Genomic DNA, 6,248 nt, shown 5'->3' on the forward strand with positions numbered 1-6,248 from the left:
AAAGATTTTAAGGTTTACAGCAGATATCAGAACTCAAAAGGTTTGAAAAGCTATAGATATTCACTCCTGGGTTTAACTCCTTTGATTATTTTACAGAGTATTTGATAAGCTTCAAGTGAATTTTAAGGAAAATATGTCAAGATGACAGAGTTATATTTCCCTTTCCTTAGTCCTCAGTGTCTGTCTGTCTTTCTCTTTTTTTCTTTTTCTATGAATTAAAAACTGTAGTACCTGCATATAGCTCTTCCTTAATGTGATTCTCTTCAGCCTTCCTTTTCTTCTTTACAGATGGCTCCTTTTCTATTACCAGCCCTTCTTCTTCTGCAACCTTCTTCCCCACCTCCGCATTTACTTCAGCTTTGATTTTAATCTTGGCTATGTTTGTTTTGCTATGCTTTCTTTTCGTTTTTTTATTCTCTTTGTTTCCCTTTTCTCTATTGTGTCACTTAGAACAAGTTGAAAATGTAGACTCAGTAGAGGGATCATAAGTATTCATTTTTGTGTTTTTTCTAATTCCTGTTAAACTTATTTTTCTTACAAAAATATAGAATGCTTCATCAATTTGTGTCATCCTTGTACAGGAGCCATTCTAATCTTCTCTGCATGACTCCAATTTTAGTATACATACTGCAGAAGTGAGCACATAAGTAATATTATAAATCCATTCTATTTTAGCAAGCATTAAAACATGAGTAATACAATGAAAGATATATATTTAACGGTGCTCTTATCTTTCGTTTCCACTCCATACTTCAATGGTTTATTTTACTTAATTATATAAATGCAAACCCAGGTTAATCAGATATTTTTTCGAGGTTTTATTCACAGTACACTTACCACGTATTTTTCTGTAAGTATTTTTTACTTATCTGTGCCAAAAGCAATATTTTCTTACATGTGAAAAGTTATGATGCTGTAGACTCATTGGGGTGTTCCCTTTGACTTTGGTAAATGATTTTAAATAAATAAATAAATAAATAAATAAATAAATAATCCATAGTGTCAAAATTAACTAGAAACTATTTCTCAAGATGAAAAACTTATGGAATTAATATTTTCAAAGAGAAGTTTCTCTATGTATCTGCATAACAACTAACATGGCCTGATAACCATAAGTGTGCTCTAGTGGTGTTGTAGTCAACAGCTTTTTAATTGATCTTAAGACTGGCTTGCTCAACAAGTGAGAAATCATGCCTGCTACTGGAAGATTATCCAACTACCTACGGCAAGTGAGGTCATGTATTTTAGAAAAGAACATACAACCACCCCCTTACTAACCCAGCACAATCCCTCACTACACTCTAAATATGTGTCCTTATACCCACAGGTAAACCTTTTTTCTCACCCTTCATCAAATACACTTCTCTTTGCAATATACCTAGAACATTTTAGAAAAATCACAAGAAATCAAAATGCAGAGTTGCTCCTCCCAAACCCAAAGGATAAATGTGTAATACAAGTCCCACGATAGCTCAGGGATCACTGAGGAAGAAGAGACAGAAAGAATATAAAAGCCAGAGAAGCAAGCTTGTGTCTCTGAGGAATGTTAGACTCATAAAGTCTCACCAACATGACTATGTATGCATGAGCTGAACAAAGAAAACAATAGATATCCCAAAGTGGACAGGAGGAGGCACAGGCAGCTTCAAAATTACACAAAGAACTCCAGATAAATAATGTGGAGCGTAGACAAATAGTTTCCCCAGGCAAGATCATACCAATTGATTATCCAATGCCAAATGGTCAGACCTGAAAACACATACAACTGACATTATATAGACAGAGCAATATGTACTTAGTATTTAGGGGGGTGTGTTTGTGTGTGTGTGTGTGTGTGTGTGTGTGTGTGTGTGTGTGTGTGTGTGTACAATTACTTTAGAAAAGCTGTGAATTTATAAGAGAGCAGGAAAACTGTGTTGGCAGTGTGGATGGAGAAAATGCAAAGGGAAGTGATGCAATCATATAATAATCCTAAAAGTTAAATAAATAATTTTAATAGAGAAAAAAGATGTTTCACCTAAAATAGATTATTAGATGCCTATCTTCTGGGTAGTCGTATTTGAATTCTATAGCATGGTTTTCCTTTTTACTGTGAATTGCTGCACTTTGTTTAAATTTCTTCTCACTCTCAACTAACTGATTAAGAACAACACATTCACTCACCTGCACTTAAGTAGATGCTTATTTTTGTACTTCATTTGCTTAACAGAGAAATCCACAAGTTACACTTGAACAAGATTTGCTGTTTTAGTCATCTATAGATATCCCACAATTTTTCTGGATAATCTTTTAGCGCATTGTAATTGTGGGTGTTTTAAGATTTTTGAACACATTTAAGAAGTGCAACGGAAAGAAAAAAATCAAGAAAACAAACACAGACTTCTTATAAAACCTGACTAACCAAGTGATCACTGTGAGCAGAACAATAGTAATAATAACACAATGTGCCTTGGAAATTCAAGTCATCAAAGTTAGTCAAGCATTTTAAATTTTTTCACCAGGATGTAAAATCAAGATGCTTTCTTTGATCCGAAGCTTTGTAACATCTTCTGGCATCTTGTCTCAACACTAAAAACGTCAGGGTTAACTAAAGTCTGGATAAAAATGTTTCATGATTTTCCCCTACACAGCTTCTACCAGGTCACTATCAAAACCAGATTTGACTCTGTGTGGTTGCCCTTTCAAAGCCTCACTGCAATCGGACAGAATCCTTTCAAAAAAAGCCCAGTGACTCAGTTTAACCCTTTGTCAAGAGAGCCTCTGATGTGTAATGCAGTTACATCATATGAAACAGAGCAAAGAATCCATAGTTAATTATATCAGTTTGTCGATTGAAATACTTAGTAGAATTAATTCTCACTAGCTTTAGGTGGTGGAATGCTGGGGCAATTCCCTCCAAGGAAGTTGTCTGGCGCATTATTAATTCCCTACATCATTATTGTAGGACCAACACTATTTACCCCATTTTTAGTTCTCCTCATTTTGGTAGTGACAGCTGTTATGGCTGCTGGGGCCACTTTGCTTCATCTGTTTTCCTTGACTAAAAGGGCAGGAAGCAGCTGCTGGTCATTCTTAGGCTGAAGAAGGGATCAGATTTTCAGAAACACTGAAATGGCTGGGAAGGTGTCTCCCCTTGAGGAAATGTGAGCATTTTTGTTCAAGAAGCTGTGAATTTGCTGGGTGCAACTCCTTAAGCTGCAATTCCAATACTGCAGGAGCTCATGTTATAGACTAATCTGAACTACACAATGGGACCCTGCCATGCTACCCCAAAATAAATAAATAAACAAAAAAATATAAAAACTCGGTATTTTTTTGAGTGAGTTAATAATGACCCGTTTCTCAAGTGAATATATTGTTTATTACTTAAAGCATTCAAGCACAAGTTCTCTACAGTAATTCTTGGGCAATAGTGTTTTCTCCCACAGTTCTGGCGGTGCCAGCGCTCATTTGTGAGCCTTATCACTCTCCTACACATACATTATACATGTCTGCACACACTTAACAAGTGCAAATGATCACTTGCAGAGAAGCATGATGGATCAAGATACCAGATGGCATTTCTGTACTGAGAATAATAATGTTTCTTCCAGTACAGATATAAATCAGCTTTTGGTTGATATAAGGGAAATTTCATGCTTCAACCATTTTATTCTATTGATTTCCAGAACCTGATCTCTCTTTTCTTGAGGGACACTCCACATCAATTGAAAACTGTCAACAAAGTTTTCAAAATATTGCATCCTTTCATCGCTGAGTCCCATTCCATTAACTATATCATATGGGAACACAGCCTTAGGAAAACAAAAGAGAATGTGGCTTTCCCCCCTGGTTTGAGAGTTAATGTGCTGCACATATTAGATTGAAATGACTATCATGAAATATATGTCTTTCAACAGTAACTTTAAAACTTTTGTAAATGAATGACTATAATTCAATTTTTTTTTGGTGAAAGTTACACTTAAATATTCATTTTGCCAAAATAGATAGTTCAAAGTTTTATAGAGCTTTTTTTTGGGGGGGGCTGCAATGTATCCCACCATTATTTCCAAACAATCTTAAAACCATACCCATTAGGTCTATTTGTACATGGCTTCCTTTGTGCCATAAATTACTGTAGCACATACTGAGGTTAGGTGAACCAAGCTTCATACAATCACACACTGTGCTCATATGATGATATACTCTGTAAAGAGCCACGCTGTTACATATATATATATATATATATATATATATATATATATATATAGGTTTCTACGTAGACATAGTGTTTTTCTATGACAAATTCTAGCTTTCGTTCCTAATAGATTTTGTTTTTAATGATTATTAAAGGAAATAAAAAGAAATAGATTTTTGTGGTCTTAGGCTTAAGCTTAGATTTTATTTTTTGAACAACATGATGAAAAGTTGAATGCATCTCCTTTAGGATTACAATATTCCCACAAACACACCTACAAATCTCTAGCCAACTCACTTTTTTTTCACAAATGTGCTAAGATTATACAGTACACGGTGTTAGGAATGTTGGACACTAAGATGCAGAACAATGAAACTAAAGTTCAACCTATTTTCTGTAGTTGTAAAGATTACCTGAAGATGTTTTAAAGAATTAAATGTAAGACCTTGAGCTACGAAGCTTTTAAAAGATAAGAAAATGCTTCCGGGCATTGTAATGTGGTAAGGAGGTTGGATTCTCTAAGTAAAACTGTAACACAGTAGTTCTCCACCTTATTAATGTTGTTAACCTTTAATGCAGTTCCTCATGTTTTACTGACTGCCAACCATAAAATTATTTTGTTGCTACTTTGTAACTCTAATTTTGTTGCTGCTATGAATTGCAATGTAAATATCTAATATGCAGGCTATCTGATATGAAACCCCCCAAAGGGGTTGTGACACACAGTTTGAGAATTGCTGCTCTAAGATCACATCAAGCAGGAGCAAAAGTAGACATGTAAGATTACATAAAATAAAGTCTCTACACATTAAAAGGAGTGATCAACAGAGAATAGAGCTTCCAATGTGATAAGATATTATGTTTGTAATGTATATATCTGACAATGTGCTATCATTGAAAATATGTGAAGAACTCTAAAACTTAGAGACCAAGTGAAAAAAAGGACAAAAGATTTAAATGAATATTTCTCAAACATCAGATATACACATGACCCACAAAAATTAAAGTATATGCAATATCACTAATAATGAGGAAAATGTGGGTCAGAGTCTCACAAAATGTGATCTCCTCCCATGAAGAATGAATTTTATCAGGTAAACAAAAGGTAAAGGGTGCTATAAAGGATAAATAGAAATAGAGACCCTTGTCTACTGGTGGTAAGAATACAATTAGTTGGATGGACTTTGTGGAAAACATATATTAAAACTATATACTATAGGAGTCACTAATCCAATTAATGGTATACTTTTGATGGAAAATAAATGAGTATATCATAGTCATTGTGCTCCCACATTCTATGTAGCAGATTTTATAATCCTAAGTAGTGGAAAACATAGTGTATACCCACTAATGAGTGAATAAAGAAATGTGTGCACTTTTAAAATAGATTCCTTGCTTTTTCTTTCATGAATCCTGTGTGATGTGTGACACAAACTACAAAATGGAAAAACCCTGGATTTCTCCTCTGAAGTTCTGGAAATCATTTTCTGAATTCAAGTAAAGTTATACATTCAAAACCAAGTATATGTGAAAATCTGGGTCAGGAAATTAAAATAATTTTGATGAGCAAATGACATGTGACATTGTGTAGAGTACATAATGTGTCTGGATATGCACAGAGGTTCAGATCATTTATTGCTTCAGGTTGAGACCTTTCCACTACACAGAGCCATATTGTTACTACATTAACAGTTCTTCTCCTCTCCCCTCCCCTCCCTTTCCCTTCTCCTTCCCTCCCCTCATCTTTTCTCTTTGTCTTTTTCTTCCCCAAACTCTTTTTCAAATTGATTGGAAATAAACTCCCCTGGAAGAGATTGTCAAAAGAAAAATAAACTAACAAGAATAAACATCACAGCAAACAGGCAACATACCAACCTTCAAAGTTAAATGTTGTAATTCTTAGAAAATAATTTTAAAATATTACACATTTTTAGGAAGAAAATATTTATCAGCCAAAGAGTGAATCAAAGATGATAGCAATGATAATGGGGGATGGGGGAGGATTGTAAGAGATAACATAATCCTGAGATTCTGGAGGGCTTGGTATGTCAAATTATTACTTTTGGGGATA

At 34.5% G+C, this 6,248-nt stretch overlaps 1 non-coding gene across 1 annotated transcript; it reads right to left on the reverse strand.

Moving 5' to 3' along the window:
- Positions 1-538: 538 nt before the first annotated feature.
- Positions 539-643, reverse strand: Gm26076. The gene has a single exon (XR_003954736.1). It is a non-coding gene; the product is annotated as a U6 spliceosomal RNA (small nuclear RNA).
- Between the last annotated feature and the right edge of the window lie 5,605 nt (positions 644-6,248).

The sequence above is a fragment of the Mus musculus genome, chromosome 3 (assembly GCF_000001635.26).
Source record: "Mus musculus strain C57BL/6J chromosome 3, GRCm38.p6 C57BL/6J".
NCBI lineage: Eukaryota > Metazoa > Chordata > Mammalia > Rodentia > Muridae > Mus > Mus musculus.